The 24,380-nt window shown below is 41.3% G+C and overlaps 1 long non-coding RNA gene across 1 annotated transcript; it reads right to left on the reverse strand.

The window, feature by feature from the left end:
* Positions 1-1,441: 1,441 nt before the first annotated feature.
* On the reverse strand, positions 1,442-24,118 carry LOC112544761 (uncharacterized). The gene is made up of 3 exons (XR_003088090.3): positions 23,855-24,118; positions 2,744-2,852; positions 1,442-2,331 (listed from the first exon to the last, which is right to left on the reverse strand). It is a non-coding gene; the product is annotated as an uncharacterized LOC112544761 (long non-coding RNA).
* Positions 24,119-24,380: the final 262 nt, after the last annotated feature.

Consider the following 24,380-nt stretch of genomic DNA (forward strand, 5'->3'; position numbering starts at 1 on the left):
GCCCTGACATTGGTGGAGCTCAGGCACCACGGGTCCATACAACTCACCACCTATGCCTAATAACAATATCTAATCAATATCATGCTATACCTTGACTTGAGCTATGCTTTTGATATGGTCTTCCACAGTATTCTTGCCAGCAAATTAAAGAATCATGGATTGAAGAGAAGGACTGTAAGATGGATAGAATTGGAGAGAATCCAACAGAGATAAATGAAAATTATTAGGGGATTTATGAAAAAAGGCTGAGTAAACTGGGCTTATTAAGAGAAGAGAAGAGAAGAGAAGAGAAGAGAAGAGAAGAGAAGAGAAGAGAAGAGAAGAGAAGAGTATGTCTACACTTGTATCCTCTTTCAAGAGTGGGTTGCAAATGAAGCTGGGATTTAAATATCCCGTGCTTCATTTGCATATTTGTGTTATGGCGCTATTTTGAAATAGCGCTATTTCAAAATAACAGACACTGTTAAGACACGGTTATTTCGAGAGAAAACCCTTCTCTCGAAATAACCTTTATTCCTCATACGATGAGGTTTACCAGTTATTTCGAGAGAAGGGTTTTCTCTTGAAATAACCGCATCTTAACAGCGTCTGTTATTTTGAAATAGCGCTATTTCGAAACAGCGCCATAATGTGAATATGCAAATGAAGCACAGAATATTTAAATTCCATCTTAATTTGCAATTTCAAATGTCTTCATCTGCATCCCTCTCTCGAAAGAGGGTGCAAGTGTCGACATACCCAGAGAGAAGAGAAGAGAGATCTGATAGCAACCTTCAGTTACCTGATCCAGGGTTCCAAAGAATATGGAACTAGACTGTACAAGATAAAAAGAGCCAGATAGATTCATGGAGGTTAGGTCCATCAATGACTATTAGCCAGGATGTGTAAGAATGGTATCCCTAGTCTCTGTTTCTCAGATGCTTGGAATGGGTGACAGGAAAGGGATCACTTGATGTTTACCTGTTCTGTTCACTCCCTCTGAGGTATCTGGCATTGGCCACTGTCAGCAGACAGAATACTGGGCTAAATGAACCTTTGGTCTGACCCAGTATGGCCGTTCTTACGTATTTAGTGGTGACAGATGACAGAACAAGAAGCAATAGTCTCAGATTGCAGTGGGGGAGGTCTGCCATCCACTAGGTTGGGTATTAGAAGAAACTAATAGGAGGCTGGTGAAGCACTGGAATGGGTTATTTAGGGAAGTGGTAGAATCTCCAACCATATTGGTTTTTAAATCCCGGGTTGACAAAGCCCTGCCTGTGATGTTTCAGTTGGGATTGGTGCTAATCTTCCATGATTCTATGATCAACAAGACTTCCTGTTTTAAGACTGCAAGATCTTTGAAACAGGATCTGAAGTACTGACAATGGGTAGCATTCAAAAATCCCAAATCTGCCTCCCCCCAAAAAAAATCATAAAATTGGATTAAAATCATGAGCGTTATAAAATAATATATATAGTATGGTCCGTCTGTCAGTGGAACATTTAGCATTCTCATTTTCACATGTTTTTCTGCAGCTGTAGGGCTAGAAACATGCTTTATTTAAAAAAGAAAAGTTGAAATTCTCAAGAAATAATCTGAATCCAGCAGCCGGGGCTTTAAAAACACACCAAATATTGGAAAAGTTACAATACATTTACAAGAATTGGCAACATTGGATCTAAAAGTGGGCAACATTGAATCTTGTCCTATTTTCTACATTAGTTCTGCACCCAGCATAATGGGTCTCTCACTGCAGGGCCCCGGTAGGCACTACTGCAATATATGTATTGAATAGTCAACATAATGTTCTGTTTCTCAACTTGATTTTTCCACTGTGAGCATAGCTACCCAGATGAGACATTCTTGTTTAAATGCAGCAATGATGGATAGAGGCTGCCCTGAATAACAGCTGTAAAACTGGCATATAGCCACAGTCACCAACTTCACTGGTTAAGAACAGAGCAATAAATGGCACACATTTAAGGTTTTAATTTTTGCTAAATATGACTGTGTGGGGGACAATCCTATTTACTTCATGATATATTGCTTTTGTGTTACAAAGTACTAGTTAGTGCCGGGCTCTTTGTAGGCTAAGTGTTCAGTGGTGGGCCATTCTTATTGCAATATCTGTACACTGTAAAAATATCAATAAAATAGGCATTAGACCAATTGCCAAATGTTGTCCTCAGTGCTGCCTCTTGGGTATAGCGACTTTAGTTAGTTTCTGCAAATGTCATTTAGCATTGATCTGCATTTCTGCAACAGCTCTATTTGGCAGTCATGGTCACTGTGGGTGATATTTGTCTATTCCCATCAGAGCAGCTGTTCTGCTAAAGGTGTACCACAGCCTGTTTTGGAAGGGAGAAGAAAACAGATTGTTTATTACAACTCAAGGATTACCCCAGTATTGAAGTAGACATGCAGCCTCTCTTGTACAAAAAACGGTTTATGGATTCCACAAATTGACCTGAGTGGGAACAAAGGAGCTGCTCAGTGTTAAAGATAACACAGAAAAACTTGCAAAGAATCTCAGCTGACAGCATCTTCCATACAAAACATCCTCCCTTCCCCTCTACGATTGGCAGAATTTTACATTAAACTGTGTGGTACTAAATAGTAGTTAAAAACCGATACTGATAAAAGGACAGCTCCTGCGCAGGAGTTAATGGCAAGAACGTCTAGCTGTGCAGACAAACAGATGGTCGAGAAAAACTGACTTTTCTGCTTTCAGAGCATCTTTTATAAAACGTTCATACTTACTCAGAACCCCTCCATGTCCCAAGACTTTATTAACAGGGGTCGAAACTGAGTGGCTGGTCTGCTGCCTTACAAAGCTTGGGCACTTCACGATACCGATAATTCGGTGACACTGGAGAGAAGGGAAGGGAAGGATTTTTTTTTCATTATAAGGCAAAGAAAAGGAGAATCGATACATGGCACAAGCAACTTCATTTCAATTCCAGACATGCCTGGACTGAAATGGACACTCTCTTCCCCCTCCCGCGCCCCCCCCCCCCCACACACACATACACGCTCCCGCCCCCAACTATTTATGGCTTCAGGGTTTGAGCCTGCACAGTCCTGATCAGGCCCTTCATGAGAAAAAGCAAAGAGGGCCCTTTGGCTAGCATTCTTTTTTCATGCCTATTTTACTTTCAAACCTTCCTCCCATTTTATTGTAAGCAGTGTGGAATGGAAAGAAACAAACTATTCTAAAACTAATAGGCTGGTTATAAGGTGCTTGTCTGTTTTACTTCTGATCTTCTGAATTAACAGAGAGGAAAGGCTAAAAGGACAGTCTATTTTTCACCAGCTTTACAGAGAGAGTGGGGGGGGAGGGGGTGCATGACTGTGCAGCGTGTATGTGCGTGTGTGTGTTTTATGCAAAGCAATTGCATCCAGTGTCTCTTGTTTGTTTCCTTAGTGGGCACAGGCCCAGGAAGAGAATCTGCCTACAACTTACATGAGATTGTAGTTTTATGAAACATTTTTCATTGTTGCTTGTGGTGAGGAGGGAAGGGTGAAAAACTGTCTCCATAACGCCGAAGAAATTCACAAAAACAAAGACATGGGGAGCTGTGAGCAGCTCACTAGGCAGCATAGCAACATTTATTTAATTAATGGTTGCCTTCTCTCCATTTTAAAGAGACCAGCACAACTTTCAATAGCATATTAGAAAGAGCTGAACGTTCCTTTGAAAGAGAAGACAGCAGTATAACTTAGGATTTCAGTTTTCAGTCTGTTGCATTCTGGGCCTGAGGCTATGCCCACTGCTGCTGGCTACACCAATTCCCCAAATGTAGGTTTTAATTCACGATGCACTCCACTGGCCCTGACAGCAGGGTCCATGGACAGCCCAACTAAATCACACAAAATACCATTTCCAATGTCCTGTTCCCCAACAGAACATAGCACAAGAAAGCAAAGCACATAGGAATCCAGCAACCTACAGTTTGCTATTTTGTCCATCAGAGTTGGGTCCCCTGGACAGCAATTTCATTTTAACAAGAAACCCACTTCGGCTAGGCTTCACACCTTCCTCATTCATAGTCATTTAAGCCTCTCTCAAAGAAATTTCTCCTGCCATAGTATATATATATAAAGTCATTTAAAAGAAGAATAAGGGCCTGATTGAAATAGAGGCAGGAAATTCAGAGTTAAGGCTACCATTCTGTTCTCACTTCACCCATGGTGCCAACATACTGTTTAGTTCAGCTAAAGTATGAATGATGACTGGCTAATGTGAAATAATAAAAAATACAAGGTGCACTAGGTAGTGCCAATAGACTGATTTATCAAAGATTCCAAGCATTAACTCTGAATTTCATTCCCTTTGACAATTTATACTGCAAATTTAAAACTTCAGCCCAGTCTCTTTATAAATGTGGTGCATATTACTATGATTATCTTTTGTGTACAGTCCCTTTAAATGTAAGAAGTCCAAGACCATGGATCGGGACTACCTAAAGAACCAAGAGATCAGAATTTCTTTTAAAAAAGAAAGAATGAATGTAGGGTTTCTTTTTATTTGCTTGCTGGTTTTCAGACTCTAAGGGTACATCTAGACTACTGGCTTTTGTTGACAGAAGTTTTGTCGACAGATACTGTCAACAAAGCTTTTGTTGACAAAGAGCATCTAGACTACATCCAATTCTGTCGACAAAGCAAGCTGTTTTGTCAATATGACAGTGTAGATGCAAAGGAAAGTGTAGATGCAATAACGCCTTCTGTCAACAGAACTCTGTCGACAAAAGGCGTTATTCCTCGTAGAATGAGGTTTACAGCCATCAACAAAACTGCTGAGTTCTGTCGACATTGTGTCGACAGAACTCAGCGGCAATGTAAACGCAGGTATAGTTTTGTCAACAAATCCCTGTAGTCTAGACACACCCTGAGGTTACAATTCCTTCATATTTTCAAGCTGTCTTCTGCATCCATGAGAGAGAAAGAGAGAGGGCTAGCAACTTCCTTTTTGAGAGAGAAAGGAAGAAGAATTGTGAGACTCATGATACAATAGCAAGAGTTGCTAAGACAGTCTGTGAGCGGTGATTCCAAATAGAGGGTCATACAAACAAAGTCCATTCTGCTCGCTCTCCCTGGCTCTTGTGTTCTTTCCTCGAAAATAAAGTAACATAAGCTGAAAGTGTATGTCTAGTTTTTTTCTTTTGTATTTTGAAAGCAGAGCCTGCACAGTCATTAGTGTCTGCAAAACCCCAATTTTAACTACATAAATGGCTCTCACTTGCTTGAATTCCACATGCAAATATTTTCTGCGGATAAGAATTTTGTGATAAACATATAAGAATTTGGTGTTAACGTACAAGAAACATGATGCTTTGGGTCTGCAAGATTAAAATAATAGGCACAAATTTAGAAGCTGTTGGACATTTGGAGATGAATTTAAGATAAGAGAAACATGTATAAAAGATTATTTCTGTTACTCCAATATATAGGAAGAAATGTACATCAGCAGCTGATATCATTGGTGACTGATTTTACATCCATTTCCATTATCATTTTATAATTTATCATTATCTTATTTTCCTCATTAACTCTCATTTCCTCAAAAAATGGATAGGAAAGGCTGTACGAGAAAGAACACCAGTAGCTGTAGAGAAGGATAGGCTTGCTAGAAGATTTCAGCTTTCTGAGATCAGTGAGAGATGGTTTCAAAACTCAAGAAACAAGTTTAGCAATGTTTCCTATTATTTATAGTATTTCAAACTGTAGTGGGGGGGGGGGGAGCAATATTTCCCCAACAGTTTTTTTTCCCCTTGGCTGCAGTTGATGTCAGCTAATAAGGTCTATCTTGTGCAGTTAATCAGAGGAAATCTTTCCTAGCCAACATCTTTCATAATGACCATTTGATAAGCCACTTTCTGGATTACAGATGTGTATTATTCTTTGAGGCCCCCAAACTTCAAAGGCTACAGGTAACTTAGGGCTTGTCTCCACTACGCCAGGCATCGATGCTACAGTTATCTGCTTAGATGCGATAAATTGATATCTGTGTGCTCTCCCGTCAATGCCGGTATTCCACCAGAATGAAAAGAGTAGCTAGCATCAACAGGGGAGCTCTCCACTAACCTTACCACACACAAGACACCACAGTAAGTATATTAACTTCAGCTACACTATTTATTTGACAGTAGGGGTTGGTGTAGCTAAGGCCTTAGTTAATGCATGTGTCCACACCCAGTGACTTGAAAGGATCTTCTCAAGTACCCAAAGTTATGCAAATATGTAAAACCTAGCAGAATCAGGGTTTAAATCACATAATTATGTGATATCATCCATCCCAGTGGGATGTGGGCTGAAAAAACGGTTAGGGATGAAGTGAATCTTAAAAAGCAAAATCCCAGCCCAAAACTCAGCCTTGTCCCCTCCACTGAACCCAAACCATTTCAAGGATTCAGATCTGTATGGATAAGTATCCCAACCCTGTTTTTTTAAGATAGATGCCTTGCAGAGTGAGGGCTCTCAGCAGGTCTGCTGCTCTATGCTGGGCTGGAGCCAGCTGCTCTGTTCTGAACTCACGCCCTTGGGGGCTTTCTTGGCTCAGATACACAGACATTGCATTATGGATCTATTTTTAAATTTGTTAGTTATAATTTCCCTTTCCCACAGAGTCCTACAATTGGACTTATGATATTAAGGCATCTGGCTGTTCAAGGAGAGGTTTTGAAGAAATACTCCCAATTAATTTTTAGAAGTTTTCTAAACATTCCTAAAATATTTGTTTCTGTAACATTCATAGTGGTGTGATAGGGGCTGATGGTTTTATGGCATGATTTTGGGATGGATGCATTACTTATGAGTGGTGAATCCAGGAGCAAATTTTGCATTGAGGCCACTCCAAACAGCTGCTGATTAAATATCAGTTGAGCCCTGCCAATCCATGGATATCCATAGCTCATTTTTGCAGATGTCGATGTAGATACAAATTTTGCACCTAGAACCCCGCAAATTTGCGAATATCCGCATCATATTTGCAGATATCTGCACCTGCAGATGTCAATGCGAATATCTGCAGCTCATTTTTGCGGATATAGATACAGAACTGCAGGGCTCTAAATAGCAGTGTTCACCAGGCTTTCCTATATTCTGGATATGCCACTTAATCCCAATAAAAATTGTAATATGCTGATTGTTAACATCCCATCACTTGTACCATCAGGTGGCTTGTGTGCAACTATATAGACTTCACAGGGAGTTATCCAAAAAATCTGAAAATGATGTATAATAGCTTTTCTGTACTTAAAAGTCACAAATGTATGGCTTGATATCCCTGAGCTATCCACAGCTTCTAAGAGAAAGAGAGAGAAAGTAGAGGCAGATTTGCCTAGTGGTAAGGGAGTCTGCTTCTAAGTCAAAAGACCTGCATGTTAATTCCCTTTTCTTACATAGGGTATGTCTACACTACAAAGTTAGTTCGAACTAACGGACGTTAGTTCGAACTAACTTTCATAGGCGCTACACTAGCGCTCTGTTAGTTCGAATTTAATTCTAACTAACGGAGCGCTTAGTTCGAACTAGGTAATCCTCATTCCACGAGGATTAAGCCTAGTTCGAACTTACTAGTTCGAATTAAGGGCTGTGTAGACCCTTATTTCAAACTAGTGGGAGGCTAGCCCTCCCCAGGTTTCCCTGGTGGCCACTCTGGCCAACACCAGGGAAACTCTATTGCCCCCCTCCCGGCCCCGGACCCCTTAAAGGGGCACGGGCTGGCTACGGTGCCCGTGCCAGGTGCAAGCCTGCCAGCACCCAGCCAGCAGACCCTGCACCTGGTACGGATCGAGCCACCCACCCGATGCCCCCCAGCCCTCCCCCTCTTCCCGGGACCAGGCTGGCGGCTCCCGGGAGCTTGCCCGGGACCGCAAGAGGCGGGCACCCGCCTGGGCTAGTGCGGACATCGTGGACCTCGGCCACGATCTTCGCACTAGGCACAGGAAAGTGGCCGTCTAGGGCAGGAGAGCTGCCAGCCTGGACACCCAGGAGCAGGTTTGCATGAAAATCAGGGTGGTCCAGTGAGACCCCTGGGCCCTGAGCTTAGAATGTCCGTACTGGGTCAGACCAAAGGTCCATCTAGCCCAGTAGCCTGTCTGCCGACAGCGGCCAACCCTAGGGACCCTGGAGGGGATGGACCGAAACAATGACCAAGCCATTTGTCTCGTGCCATCCCTCTCCAGCCTTCCACAAACCTTGGGCAGGGACACCACTCCTACCCCCTGGCTAATAGCACTCCATGGACCCAACCTCCATGACTTGATCTCACTTCCCTTTAAACTCTGTTCTAGTTCTAGCCTTCACAGCCTCCTGCAGCAAGGAGTTCCACAGGTTGACTCTTTGCTTTCTGAAGAACAACTTTCTGTTACTAGTTTGAAGCCTGCTACCCATTCCTTTCCTTTGGTGTCCTCTAGTCCTTCTTTATGGGAACTAATGAAGAATTTTTCTGTATGCACCCTCTCCACCCAACTCCTGCTTTTAGAGACCTCTATCCTGTCCCCCCTCCGTCTCCTCTTTTCTAAGCTGAAAAGTCCCGGTCTCTTTAGCCTCTCTTCATATGGGACCTGTTCCCAATCCCTGATCATTGTAGTTGCCCTCCCCTCTCCCAGCCTCTCTCTTCCCCTCTCCCACCTCCTTTTCCCAGTCTCCCCCAGTTTTGTTCAATAAAGACAGATTCCATTTTTGAACACAATTGTCCTTTATTTTGTACATCAAGAAGAGGGGCTAGGGAAGGGTAAGTGGAAGGAGGTGAGGGAGGAATGCGGCACGAGCCCCCGATGGGGAGGACTGGGCTGGGTCTGTGGGCTTTTGGGCTGGAAGCTCTCCTGCAGCCCCCCCGATTGCCCCGTCTCCCCAGATGGCAGCCTGCGGCAAGTGCAGTCGGGCTGATGGCCGAGTGCTGTGATGTGCCCAGTGTGGGTACTCCGGGCAATCCAAGCCAGGACTGCTTTGCAAGCGGAGCACCCCTGAGAACTGTCTGTCTGGGGTGGGGGTCGGGACCCTTTAAGTGCAGCCCTCGGCTAGCCTGAGACAGCATCTCCACGCTCTAAGTCCTCCTCTGATGCCCTGCTGGCACTGCTTCCGGCCATCCTTAAGCCTGGTTCAGGGTCCACTTAATGTGGACATGCTAGTTCGAATTAGCAAAACGCTAATTCGAACTAGTTTTTTAGTCTGGATCCGTTAGTTCGAATTAGCTTAGTTCAAATTAACGAATTCAAACTAAGTTATTTCGAATTAACGTTGTAGTGTAGACGTACCCATAGACTTTTTGTACAATCTTGCACAAGTCACCTAGACTATCAATGCCTTCGTTCCCCATCTGTGACGTGTAGCTAATATAATTTTTTCTCCTCACATTGGTATTATAAGGTGGACCCCACAATGCTGTCCAGTGAAGAAAGATGGCCAATAAAAAGATAGAATATTCAAAGCCTATAAATGTTAGAGCAGAGATTTTATGCCATAAAGGATGTTATATGAAGAGGTAAATTTCAAAATAAAAGTAGTCTTAGGGTGGATGTCTAAGCCCATGATGTGGCTGACAAGATCCAGGAAACGTGACTGCCAGTTCATATGCATGCAGCGATGAATGAAAGAGACCTGGTGAGGCTAAGATGGCAGGAGAGGGATGGTAGGAAAGAGATCTCAAGGAAAACCAGGGAAATAAGGGATGAATTGCATCAAAGAAGATGCATCGAAGGAGCAGGACCTTAGAGTCACCTCATACAGATGCAAGTGGCAAATGTTTGCCCAACAAACTGATCCCAGTAGATAACACAGGTTGAACTTCTCTAGTCTGGCATCTTGCGACCTGACCAGTGCTGAACCAGAGAATTTGCCAAACCATGGGAGGTCAATATTATCTAGCAGCATTACCAACATTTTCGCTGCTTACTGTGCTCTTCAAAGACATGTAGGGGTAAATTAGAGCTAAACAACAGCACAGTACACTGAAAGCCAGGACTGGTGGCTATAAATGAACTTTATGAGACCATGGAAAAATTGGCCACATCCACGATAAGGGGACATCTGTCTACCTAAAATTATGCTGAACCACAGATGTTGCCAGACCAGAGAATACCAGACTAGAGAGATTCAACCTGTATTAGGGGAATATGAAGGAGTGTTGTGAGAAAAGATATATGAAAGATTGTGCTGTGTTCAAATACCAAGCTAATGGGGGCCATGTGAATACTCAGAGTAAAAAGAAATACAATATTCTCCATTGGTAAGGTGAGACTCACAACTTCTGAACATTTTAAGGCTCCTGTTTCTAGGTATGAAGGATTGTGAGATATCAGGCCTTACTTCTGTCACTGGTTATGGACTAAATATTGTCTGTACTGATCCTCAACTCACTATGTGGGGGAAACCCACATTGTGGGGAAAGTAGGAAACATTTCTCTGTCAGATTACTTGATACATGACAGCTGTTTGAAACTACTAAGAGGTTTAGAGTGTTAGAAGCAGACCCAGGGAAAATGGATTAGTAGGCAGAGTGTGATGAGATGGCTAACAGTGCATGATAAACTGCCGAACCATATGCTAAAATAATGTATGTAGCACGACTTTGCACTTTATCAGAAGCACATCACCTCCATCTATGGAAATATATATGTGTACAGGTTTTCTAGTTGCTTTGATAAATTCCTATAGGGTGATAAACCATATTTCCCATGTACATCAATGAGATATGGAATTTCTAAAATATTTCATTCCTTAATTAGAGACATGAAGCAGAATTAAACACTCTATAATGCTGCTTTTCCATGGCTGGAAGAATCAGGGTTCTTTATAATACAGATGTTAATACCAGAGATGTTAAAAACAGCTTTACCTTTAATTCTTTCCAAAAACTGATGCAACTTGCATTCTTTAAAGTGTTTGAAAATCATGGATTTGGCCCTCAGGGCTGATCTATGGGGGTGAAGGGAACCTATAATCTTCAGATTAGCACCATTTACAACTCACCAGATGTGTGTAATTACTTGGAACTGCAATAAAACCAGTCTCCAGAAAAAGAACCTATTATTATGATTGTAAATTGTGTTACAAGATATGGAAACAAATTATTTTCAGAAGGTTTTGCTCTTTGATTAATCTAAATTCTGACCTGTTAACCAACATTTAACCTTTTAGACTACATTAATATCTTGGTTCTATTTGTTTAAGTCAGGAATCCATAGAATAAAAAAAATGGAAATTTAGGGCTTGGAAGAAAACACAAGTCATCAAGTCCTGCTTCTGATCCTGGGACAGGACCAAGTAAACCTAGATCATCCCTGACAGAGGTCCATCCAATCTATTTTAAAAAAAAACCTTCCATGATGGCCACTCTATTATTCTAGATAAAAAGTTTTTCCTAATATCAAATCTAAATCTCCTTTGCTGCAGTTTAAGCCCCTCATTTCTTGTCCTACCTCCAGTGGACATGGAAAACAATTGCTACCTGTCCTTTTTATAATAGCCCTTAACAAATTTGAAAACTGTTATGAGGTTCCACCACAATCTTTTGTCAAGACTAAATGTGTCCAGTTTTTTAACCTTTCCTCAAAGGCCAGATTTTATAATTTATTTGTATGTTGCTTTGGAGTATCTCCAATTTGACCATACCTCATTTACTTAACGTATAGTGGCCAAACCTGGATATAATACTCCATCTAAAGCCTCACCAGTTGAATGGCGAGCAGGACAATGATCTACTTTATGTTACACACAACACTCCTCTTAGTACATGCCAAAGTGTTATAATCCTTTTTCACAGATGCATCACATTGTTGACTCATATTCAATTTGTGGTTTATTATATTTCCAAATTTTGTAGTTGTGCCTTTTGTTTTCCTCCTTAAGTGAAGTACTTTGCAATTGTTTTTATTGAATTTAGTCTTATTGAATTTAAACCAAATCTCACATTTGTCAAAGTTGTTTTGAATTCTAATCCTGTCCTCCAAAGTGCATACAACCTGGACATCTTGATGCCCTTCTCACATTTTATAAGCCTACTCTTCACTCTATTATCAAGTGATTAATGAAAATATTGACTTAAACCTGAACCTGTGGAATACCACTAGATAAGCCCTTCCAATTTGATAGTGAACCACTAAAAACTACTCTCTGAGTACTAGCCAATTAGCCCGTCATAAGACGGGATTTTCAGGTCTCTCCTCCACGTTGGTCTTCTCTCCTAAGCCTCTGGTCTCTCACTCCCGCTCTCTCTCTCTCTCCTCCCCCTCCTCTCTCTCTCTCTCTCCTCCCCCTCCTGCCTCTCACTCAGGGGACCGCAGAGCCCAAATGGCCATTTGGGCTACGCGCTCCCCGTGTTGCATGGGGAGTGAGGAGCCCAAACGGTCGCTTGTGCCGCTTGCTTCCACACGGGGCTTGGCTAAGCAGCACAGAAGTCAGCCAAGCGCCACGGCGGGAAGGAAAGGGGGGTGGGCAGTGATGTTCACAGCCGGGGGCGGGGCCTGGAGGGTCATGCCACACGTCACTGCCCCGCTCCCCTTCACCTCCCACCGTAGCGCTCGGCTGATTTCTGAGCCGCTCAGCTGGGCTGCCGCGGGGGAGCAAGCGGCCCAAGCGGCCGTTTGGGCCCCACACTCCCAATGCAGCACAGGCTGCTCAGAGGGAACAGCCAGCATTTCAGCATCAGCACCTCCCGGAGGGAACAGCCAGTATTTCAGGCAACAGTGCCCCCCAGAGGGAACAGCCAACATTTCAGCATTACAGACTCTCAGACACTGGGCTACTGTATATATGATTATCTTTCAACCCATTGTGTACCTAGCTTATAGTTGTTACATTTAAATCACATTTATCCAGTTTAATGAGAATGTCACTGGAGACTGTGTCAAAAAGCCTCACTAAAATCAATATATAGCATATCTACTGCTTCCCCCATCTACTAGGCCATTAACCCTATTAAAGAAGGAAATTAGGCTAGTTTGGTATGATTTGTTCTTGATAAATCCATTCTGACTATTCTTTATAATCATGGGCAGCAGGTACCCTAAGAGGGGGAAGGCATTGCCTTCCCAAACCATCAGCCTGCTCCCAGAATGCCTACTATATGGGCACTGGGGGTGGAGTGTCGCTGTTCCCCGGTGCCTGCCATCCCTGTGCTCCAGGGTTGGGGAGGCTGGGACCACACACCCTCCTACTTCTCTGGGGCTGGCAAGGCTGGGGTTGGGGCTCTGGGCTGGGGTTGGGACTGTGCCACATGTCCTTCTCCCTTCCTGATGTTTCAGGGCAGGGGAGGCTGGGGCCATACCATGTGCCCTCCTCCCTTCCCAGTGCTCCGAGGCTCAGGAGGCTGGGACATGTGTGTGTGCCTGCCCACTCACCTCACCTCCCCATGTTGGGAGTGTGTGCATGTGGTGCATTGCCCCACCTCTTCATGGTGGGGGACAGGAAGGGGGTGGGGCCTTATTAGAAGGGATGGGGCTAGAAGTGGGGCTGGTGGCTTGCCTCCCCCGACTCTACCTTCACTATTCACCCATCCTGTTATCCTCTAGGTCATGGGTGGGGAAGCTTTTTTGGGTCAGGGGCCACTGACCCACAGAAAAATCAGTTGGGGGCCACACACAAGTGAAAAGACAAAACAAAAACCAAAAAAAACCAACCCTCACTGATGTGGCTCCCAACTAGGAAACACAAAGACACACCACACATTACCCTCACACACCAGAGCCTAGGGGGCCCAGGCAAGTAGATTTTGTGTTGTGGGATTGCACGGGGGCTGGAGCACAAAAGCGGTCTCCCTAATGCTGAGGGGGAGCACTGGGCCTTGGGAGCTGGATCCAGGGAAGCCAGGAGCTGCATCTAGCCCCTGAGCCTTAGGTTCCCCACCTCTGCTCCAAGTGCTTTTAAATTGATTGTTTAATAATTTGTTCCAGTAGCTTCCTGGATATCAAAGTTAACCTTACAGATGTGCAATTCCCCAGGTCCTGCTTATTCTTCTTTTTAAAGACAGATACTACATTTGCATATGTTTAATTGGAAAAAGTTGAGAATTCCTAGGTTTGTATCTGTTTTACTATCCTAAAGTTTTCACTTGATAATACTTGAAGTGTACATATACAGTTCTTCTCCAGAACATATACTTCTCTGCACTTTCACAAGATGGAGAGGTTTCAAACATACTTGGAGTGGAAAGGGATAAGACTTACTCAAAGTTATTAAAAAAAACCAAACATCATGATACAAAGCCCTTCACTTTCACAAAAACAAGAAACTTGGTATGATAGTACTTCAGAAACAGTATAGTAAGTACAATAATTCATACACAAGATAAAATCTAGTGTATACATGTACACTGCCCTAGGAAAGTTAGACATAAAAGTCTGTCAAAATTCATCTGCTAAAAATTCTGGCAAAAATCTCCCAATATAACTGCTGGGGCTTTATGAAATAATGAAATATGCATCCTCATACTGTAAAATCTCAAAATGGAAGATTTTTGCATTGTTTTAATTTCACAAAATATTTCCAGATTGTTATAGTGTTCCATTCAAAACAGACCTGAAATTTTTACTCTAATTTTGTCCAAATTTAGACCGAAAACCGGATAAGTCTGAACTTCAGAATAGCATTCCAGTAAGTAATTTTGTCATCAACATACTCAATGTTGAAATTTCATTTTCCACATGAAACACAAATATACATAATTAATATTCAAATAATGTAAGCAGCAACTTTTACATATTGAAGTTATATAGGGTCTTATGTACATTTGCTTTATTGTATATAAATGTTCATACTGGTATGTAACAAATGTAAAACATAAAAGGCAAGATTACAGCTTGCCATATGTTTCATACAGGATAATCCTAAAACTATTAGGCTACATCTGCACTGTAGGCTTCTTGTGCAAGAACTGTTTTGTACAAGAGTTCTTGTGCAAAAGGTCTTCTACAAGAGCACATCCACACTGCCATGTGTTTTTGCACAAGAGATGTGCTTTTGCGCAAGAGTGTCCATGGTAGTGTGGATGCTCTCTTGCTCAAGAAAGCTCTGACGGTCATTTTAGCCATAGGGGTTTCTTGCGCAAGAAAATAATGTTGCCTGTCTACACTGCCTTCTTGTGGAAGAGCTCTTGCGCAAGAGGTTTATTCCTCGTGAGGAGAGGAATAACTCTTCCGGAAGAAGCCCTGTTTTCCGACGCTGTACTGTAAATTTACTTGCGCAAGAACGCACGTGCAGTATAGACACCCGGCTGTTCTTGCGCAAAAAGCCTGCAGTGTAGACGTACCCTTATAGTATGCTCTGAATGTTATATATAAAAGCAAGGAAATATAAACCAATATCAAATCTCCTCTCCCGACACTAATTATAAAGACATGAACAATGTGTAGGCCAGAATCAAACAGATTCTCCCTATATTCAAAATCTGTCAAGTGTAAACTCATAAAATCCAGGCAATCCTGAAAACAAAACAAAAACAAAACAAACAAGCAAAAAAACCCATAAAAATCCAATCATGGAGGAAGTGGCAAAGACAGGTAAAAGATAGGAGATCAGGCTTTCAGGAGAAGATACCAGTGGAAATAAAGGAGAATTCTTAATCATGGTGCAAAATTCACATAAAATAGAGTCATCATACCCCAAGATGATTTTGTTCTACAACACAAGAGAAGCAAATATGAATATGTGAATGAGCTATGCAGGGTGCAACTATGGAGAGAAAAAATCTTAAAACGAAGAATGGGAGAGACAACAGAAGGCAACCAGATACATGTTTAGTGGGAACAATGCAAAAAACCTGGATCGTTAGATGCACAGCAGAAAGGGAGATGAAAAAATCAGATAAATGTGCATCATGATTTATCAGCACCTGTCTCCTCAAGAGAGCACCAGTGACACCCCCTACTTCCCCCCCCCCCATAAAGCCCACCCTCCTCCTCTGGGTACGGACATGAGCACAAACTGAGAAAATTGCATGACTTTGTTACAAGTTAACTTTACTGGATAATGAGCCCCCAGAAACATAAAAGAATGAAGGACATGAGTTAGGTATTATGATGGCTAGTTACAGCACCTTTAAAGGAATAGGGATGTACGATATTGTCAGCAATACAAGTTAATGAGCTCAGCAGCCAGCACTCTGAGAGACCTTGTCACTTTAAGACTAACACAGTAACTGGTAGCAGGGAGTGAACTCAAGGGACTGGGAGCTGAGTAGTTGTATGCTGGCAGTTAAATAAAGCCATTGTATTTGAGAAGCCTCTGAGCATGATTCATTTTTATAACATTGTCTGGGGACAGGGAAATAGCTATATCTTTGCAAATGGAAAAAGACAGAAACTTATTTTTCTTTTAAATGGAAGCTCATAGTTTGCAGGAAATTATCGAATGCAGCAAAAGTTGCAGAGATGATGTTCAAACCGAGGTTTTTCTCACCTAGGCTCAACACTTGTTCATGGAAAAGGCAATTTTTAAAAAATTTTTGCAGACTTTTGTTTTAGGTGAGATTTCGACAATATCCCTCCTGTAAATTGTTCCAGTAGCATCTCCCCTTACTAAGCCTCGGTCACACTAACCAGGGAGAACATGCAGTTCTTCTGTCTTTCAAACATGTATGTACCCGAGTAGCTTTATGAGTGTGGGTGATAGTAATTGAGTAACATGTTCAGTGTGACATCTCCTGGACATTTAAACACATGCTGGCATAAACCACGATAAGCCATTTGGAAGCAAATGACAATAAATGGATAAAATATGCAGGAAACTAGAGGAAAGATACACTTCGATATTTGACTGGTGTATGCACCTTAAATATTGAATTAAAAGACATAGATTTAACATATGTTTAATGTTAAGCGCGTATTTAGTTGCTTTGCTTAATACGTATGGGCTGCTGAACTGGAGACCATGTATGTAAAATCATAAGTGTGTTTGTGTAACATACTGTGGGTTACATCTCCCCCCTGCCAACTTCCAGAGGACATGAATTGGTACTGTAAGAAAGCTACAGAGCCTTGGCTTTTTAGCTCAAATTGTATCAGGACATGATTTTTGCTCGGTAGGTCCCAAACAAAAAGCCTGGTGTGTTGGCCAAGATGACACCTGTCACATATACAGCATCAGGGCATTCTTTCCCAAGAGGTATGCCAAAGGGGGTGAGGCTTCAAAAGGCTCACATAGACTTTTGTTAAGAGCTATGTAAAAAGCTGTACACACGCCCTGCTTTCAGCGCACAACAAGAAGATCCTTCGTTGTGCCTCCAAAATCCAGAAATTAATGTGGCTGCCAACTGTTTCTCTTTGAGAAAATGCTCTTGTCACACCCACTGAACATAGTCAGAAGAGAGTATTTTTCAGACACTAGGAATCTTTTCGGTTTTTTGCCATCCATTCTTATCAAAGCGCCTCTTTCTCCCGATGGCTGAGCCAAGTGACAATTTAGGGATCCTGTTCTGCCACTGTATGAATGAAACCATCTTTGCAGTCATTGAAAACGAAAACTCTTTCTTTGTGAGTACTCATGCCTCCATAACTCACAAACAGTTGAAGGATTCCTTTCTTCCATTTTAAAAGAGAAAAAAATTGGCTCGTGAGCTAAGATAATGGAAGTTTAACCTCCAAAAGAGAACTTTACATAACATGATCAGCAAGAGAAAGGATGGAGAGGGAAGTTGTGCGGAAGGGAAGGGATTTCATAGTGCAGCTCTGTACATAACCTTACCCATTGTACCTTAGCTCTAAAGCTCCTCAGAGACATTTACATGCCTAACTCCCATTGAAACCAACCAGAAAACATTTTGAAAGTGATGGACTATGGGGTGAGATTCATGCCAATATTTCTTAGGTCACGTTCCACCAGTGAGGTAGCTGCTGCACTAGTATATGCTGTGACTTCAGTATGAGGTGAGTGCTAGAAAAAGATCTTCACAGCCTCCAGTATGGACTCATGATTCAGTTATTTTGAAATCAATGGAACTTAGACACTTAGGGTATGTCTACACTACCCCGCTAGTTCGAACTAGCGGGGTAATGTATGCATACCGAACTTGCTAATGAAGCCCGGGATTTGAATTTCCCGGGCTTCATTAGCACAAAGCCAGCTCCGCCATTTTTAAAAGCCGGCTAGTGCGAACCCCGTGCCGCGCGGCTACACGCAGCACGGGCTAGATAGTTCGAACTACGTAGCCATTCCGATCTATCTGTACACCTCATTTCACGAGGCGTACAGATAGTTCGGAATAACTACGTAGTTTGAATTATCTAGCCCGTGCTGCGTGTAGCCGCGCGGCACGGGGTTCGCACTAGCCGGCTTTTAAAAATGGCGGAGCCGGCTTTATGCTAATGAAGCCCGGGAAATTCAAATCCCGGGCTTCATTAGCAAGTTCGGTATGCATACATTACCCCGCTAGTTCGAACTAGCGGGGTAGTGTAGACATACCCCCAGATCCTCAAAAGTATGTGTGTCCTTACATTCACTACAAGCCTCTATAATAAAAGAGGGATTGACTGGGTGTTGGAAGTTCCTCTAGACTTACTGCAGAAACTAGAGTTGGGCTAACCTGGGGCCCTGTTCTTTTTGCTTCTGAGAAGAAATATTTATAATAAAAGAATTTATCTGAATCCTGGAAATTGAAGGTACTCTTTGGAAAGCTGCATATTCAGCTCTTAACTGTCATATAAGTAAATCTACAGATACCACACAGCAATACAAGTACTGAATAATAGAACAGAGTTCCCAATAAGGACTTTTTGCCACTGATGGCATCACTCATGTGTTTACCATGTCCTCAGATTCTCTAGAAACATGTGCCTATTGTTATCATTCATTATCAGCTGGCCAGGAGGGCTTTAACAAACCCATCTCAGACTAATGAAGGTTTCTTACATTACTAATGACTCTATGGAAGATGAATCAAGTTGGCAGCAATAACCTGATTTCCTTGCAGGAGAGATGGTATACAAGGCTTGAAGAAGCAAGCTCATTCTGAAGCAAGTAAGGCCTTTTCCATTTAGAGGTTTTGGGTGAAGATGAAGAACTTTTGTCCCATTGTTTCATGATTATCTCCTCAGTCTTATGAATTAGATTTCACCATTAGCAAAATCTGCTCTTACCCTGAAGTTGTTGTGAGATTTGCTGGCTGAAATATTAGCCTTTTCACTTTTTTAAAAAAATAGTAAACTATTATTAAATACGATTTGTCTCCTAATGGTCTGTTTTACGAGCCTCAAAAGGTCATCAAAACAATTTTGTTCCCTTTCTGTGTCTCTATAGAGTTGCACTGACTAGTTAAACAGCTGCAAATATTTTCATTCCATGCTCTTTGCAGAAGCCATGTGTAAAAATTCACTTTGGAATCCTGACACACAGTATGTAGTCTGGGCTTGGAAAGGAATGCTATTTATTATTTGAACATGCTTTCTAATTGTTAATGATTGATTTTAATAATGAAGGCAAATGGTCTGGCCTCGCTGATTGCAGAGTTGTTTGAAAAATGTATTCCACTTACTTGTATTCTATTTCTAGAATTACCATTTGAAAACAGAGGTGATGGTGACAGTTTTGGCATTTTGCCCTAACTGAAACAATTGCATATCTAGCTGGAATGTCTTTTTCCCCCCATATGGAAAACCTCAACTTTTTGTCCAAAACCCCCAAACCTATGCTAGACATCCAATCCTACTAAACATTTTTGTGGGTGAAAACTGACTAAAAAAACATTCAGTACAAATGCCATTTCTACATGTTCTGTTGTTATTTTCTCCCCTTCATTGATTAATGGGCCTCCCCTGTCCTTGGCCCTCCTCTTGCTTCTAATGTATTTATAGAATATTTTCTTGTTACCCTTTATGTCCCTAGCAAGTTTAATCTCATTTTGTGCTTTGGTCTGTATAATTTTGTCCTCATATACTTGTATTATTTGTTTATATTGATCCTTTGTAATTTGATTTGTTTTCTTTTTCTGTAGGATTCTTTTAAGTTTCAGATTATTTAAGATCTCCTGGTTAAACTAGCATAGTCTCTTACCATACTTTCTGTCTTTCCTATGCAGTGGGATGGTTTGCTCTTGTGTCCTTAATAATATCTCCTTGAAAAACTGCCAACTCTCTTGAACTGTTTTTCAACTTAAGACTTGGTTCCACGGGATCTTACATACCAAATCCCTGGGTTTGCTAAGTCTTTATAATGCTGTTCCTTAAATTCCTCTCTTCTATTCTTTCATCAGTAATAATCTCCACACCATAGAAGCCTTGTACCAGCTTATTCGCTTTCATTTGAAATATCTCCTGTGTGGAGAATATTGTAAGTGGCGTGTGAGTCAACCACAAGTGGCCAGCTGTTGCATTAAATGTCATCAGGTTGTTAGTCTCTAAGGTGCCACAGGACTCCTCATTGAGTTTTCTGTTTGTTAGGTTTTTTCTAGCTAGTCTTATTTGCCAGAGTCTGCTTTGTGCATCTACTTGGCTGAAGAAAAGTGACTGTGCCTAACTTGTGGGTAGTATTGTTTAAATTAGAAAGATTGTAGTTCTCTTGATTAACTTTGATGGGATGCCTTAATTCTGGGCATATTTGGATTTCATCACTGGGCTTTTTATTTTTTTATAACCCTTTATTATTTATTATTGTTCCTCAGTTTCTGCCTCTATTTACTATTTTTCATATTTTTCTGTTCACAAGTTCCATTTCATTTTACTCTGTGGCAGATTTACCATTGGGCCAATTGTTCTACCACTGCCTCAGCCCCAGTACTGCCTCCTCCCACTGCCACTGGGCATTCTGCAGCCTAACTTGCTGCCGGGGAAGGCTCCAGCAGCAGCACAGGCTTCCTGCGTGCTGCTCAAAATCGGTTTGTGTGCCACTTATGCCGACTCCTGTCCTAGCAGTTAGGTTCTTGGATTAAGTCTTGTTTTTTTGTTTGTTTTCCTTTCCTTAATTTACACTTCTGTGAGGTTTCAGTTTGGAGGTTATCTTATAATTTTATAAGATGAAATAGTTTAGGTTTTTTTGGGGTTTTTTTAGCACCAGGATAGACACTATCGTAGGTCTACCATATTGCCTTAGCCTCCAAGAGCTAAGTATTGTTAAAAGCCTCATTGGATTTTAATGTTAGTCTAGGCTGAGGATGTTTGGGGACAAAGAATCCAGTGAGATCGTATCCTATATAGGCTGAAACTATATTCAGTCACTGTACTGTATACATGGAATTCCTTCTTGTCGATTTTAAGCATGAATATTGCTGGAAATGTTCAGGCTCTGAGTTTATTAATCTTTGACATCATTTCTGGTTTTGCATTTCTTTTTTCTTATTCCCTCTTTCTTTTGTGCCTAGCTTTAAGTTTCTTCTTTCATTTTAATCACTGTTGTCCTTTAAGCAAGTAAGATGTACCCTCAGTAGGTGTGTTTCTTATAGAACATTGTATATATATGTTGCCTTATTCATGCTCATGCCTTCCTTTGCACATGATGATGTTTAGTACAAATAATGAAGTATTTCAATAGGTTTTAATAAGTTCAAGTGTAATAATTACTTTTAAAGTCTTAGTATCACTTTGATCAAAGACATTTTTAATGCCAGAAAATCTCTCTGGCTTTTCATTGCTGTTTATTTCAAGTGTTTTCAGTTTGAACTTTGAACAGCTGATCTGGAAGCAATAGCAGTTTTGAATTTCTTTGGCATTTTAGCTCCCCTCATAATGAGTGCGTCTACTTTCTCAAATTTCTGCAGCTTTTATTGGTGCTAGAAACAGACTGGTGTTCTGTTCAGATTAACATTTCACCCTGACTGTTTAGACCTCTGTAACTGAATGATCATCAGACATAACCAAAATAATCTTTTTTTCATCATGGCATTTATGATTTGCTCTGCTGGACAACTCGTGTGTGTGTGTGTGTGTGTGTGTGTGTGTGTGTGTGTGTGTGTGTGTGTACGCACACAGGTGTCTATACTGATTTCCTCCCTTGTTTCTGTATCTGCTAACCTTTTCTTAGACACCAGTTCTGCCTCCTTCTGTAATAAACTGGTTTTGTTTTCTGTTGTTTACCTCTACAGTTGACATGGATGTCCAGTGTATACTCCTCTTTTAGTGCAACTCACTGTGGTCTGACCCAACTGCCATTTGACTGAAACTCTTTTTGACTTCAATAGGAAATTGATAGCGCCAGATACTGCTCTGCTTCCTGGATATCTAGCACAATCTTCTACTCTCCGCTGTATTTAGATCTAATCCCAGTTGTTTCTAACTTTTCAGTGTCTTACCTCTAATAAAAATCAGTCCTTTAACTCACATTCATCTGCTAATGCCATCTTTTATTTTGTATTGCCGCTGAGGTAACCATTTGTCTATTGACTTTATTACATTTTTAAAAAATCAAAACAACCTTTGAAATGGTTTATTTTGCCACAGATTAAAATACACCTGAATTCGATAATTTGTCCAGAATTTTTCAGTTAGCTGAGGTGATTGGTCTGTTGTATTCCTATGTACTGCTGATCTCGTTTTTTTTCTGACCGGTGCCTGGTTCTAAATGTGTAGCCTTTTGGGTCACTGACAATCTGTCTGCTTCTTGTCCTGCAAGAAGGAAAATGATCTATTTCTTCCACATGGACCACTTTTCAGAAACTTTTCCCATTTCAAAGCCCTCTAGAGGTAGATTTTCCACATTAGTACCAGTTGCTATTTTAGTCTACCTCTACCCTCAACCTTGCCCTCAGATTGTTTAACAAAATGAGTCATTCTGCACAAAAGGCTTCTAAAACAAGCTTCTTAATTTAACTGTCACACTACGAGTTCATGCCAATCTCTTGAGCTGGCTTTATGACTTCATTGCTGCCAGTCCCTATGTTAATCTTCCATTGTCATTTTTGCTCAGAGTACTGGTTAGGGGTCACAATCCAACAAAATTACAGGCAATGTAAATGGATATCCACAGTCTAATATTTGAAATAGAAACACCCTGTGCCCTCCCATTCCACTGCAACATAGTGTGATCTTCAAAGTCTAAATGACATCATTAAAAATTAGTGTTACGAAGTACAGGAAATTTTTCTTCTCTCTTTTTTCCTTAAATACAGGAGAATTAATTGTTTCTAAACAGTGTTATTGCAAGGCTAATGTCCAATTTAAAATCTCAAGCATCAGGAAATGGAAATTAAAATACAAATCATATCATACTGCATTCTGAAAACCCAGAGCAAAACTGAATTAAGCCAGGGTTGGGGGGAACAAAGAACATAGGGCACAGACTTTGTACTAGATGTGGCTCCCAAAGCTCAGAATAAATATGGGCACAATGATAGCCTTTGTTAGTAATTTATGTTTGGAGGCTGGGTTTTTTTCCAGATAGGAAAGTCAACAGATCAATGATGTGAAATGCTGAATTTCTTGTAAAATTAGGATATACACAAATCAGTGAAATTAGGCAAATAAATTATGCATTGTGTGGGAAGATGACTGGTAAAGAGCAGTGTCCCAGAGGTAAGAAAGGAAAAATTTAGGCCCAGCTATACAAATCTTGAGGTCCTTAATTCAATCTCATGTAATCTCCTTTCATAAACATTCTACCAGAGTGAAGTCAAACTTTGTAAGTGTAAGCACTGATTAAGACTTTAACCCCTTAACTATATTTTCACCTTTTATGGAAGTGGTAGTTTCATTTTGCCAAGCTTAACTGGAGAGTCTCACATTACTTTTCCCTACCTCTAATAACTGTGCTGATCCATTCTATCAGATGATGCCTAGAATACCTAGAAATTACCCTTGTTGGCGAAAGAAAAGAAAACCACTTTGTACTGTGAGAAATGTGAATTCCTCCTCATTTGCCATTAAAAGACACACAATTCTTTCCTGCAAGTCTCCTGAGCCCGTGGTAGCTCCACGGCTGTCAGAACTGGAGAGCTTTTAACCTTACCTGAAAGCAAAATGGATAGTCCAAAACCTCTGTAATGGAACTGTCGGTAAATGAGAGAACTGTGGAGTATGAATCAAAGACTTTTGACTCTCATCTTGGTGAAGTGGAAAATAGAATTGTCCATCTTGAAAAGAGAGAAAAAGATCAGATTGTTGGGTATAAAGCACTTGTACAACGGATTAGTTTGAAGACTTAGCGAATCACACCAGGAGGTCAAACCTGAGGATTTTTAGTACACAGAGTGTGCAGATGGCCACTTCCTGATTTATTATCTCCAAGCTCTGATCCTTGATACCCTGGGGTCAATAGGGCAAAACTCTGCAATGGAAATCAAACATACACTAAAAACCCTGCTGCCCCCGCCCTCCCTCCAAATGTCAATAAACCAAGGATGATCCTAGTCATTTTTTTAGATAACATGTCAGAGAAATCGTGTTGAAAGAAGCAAATATTTTTATACTATTGGTTTTTACTTCCTGCCTGATACTAGTCTAGAGACTGAGACATACTGTGCAACTTTTAACCC

The sequence above is a fragment of the Pelodiscus sinensis genome, chromosome 1 (genome assembly GCF_052426305.1).
Source record: "Pelodiscus sinensis isolate ZL-2025 chromosome 1, ASM5242630v1, whole genome shotgun sequence".
In the NCBI taxonomy this organism is placed as follows: Eukaryota; Metazoa; Chordata; order Testudines; family Trionychidae; genus Pelodiscus; species Pelodiscus sinensis.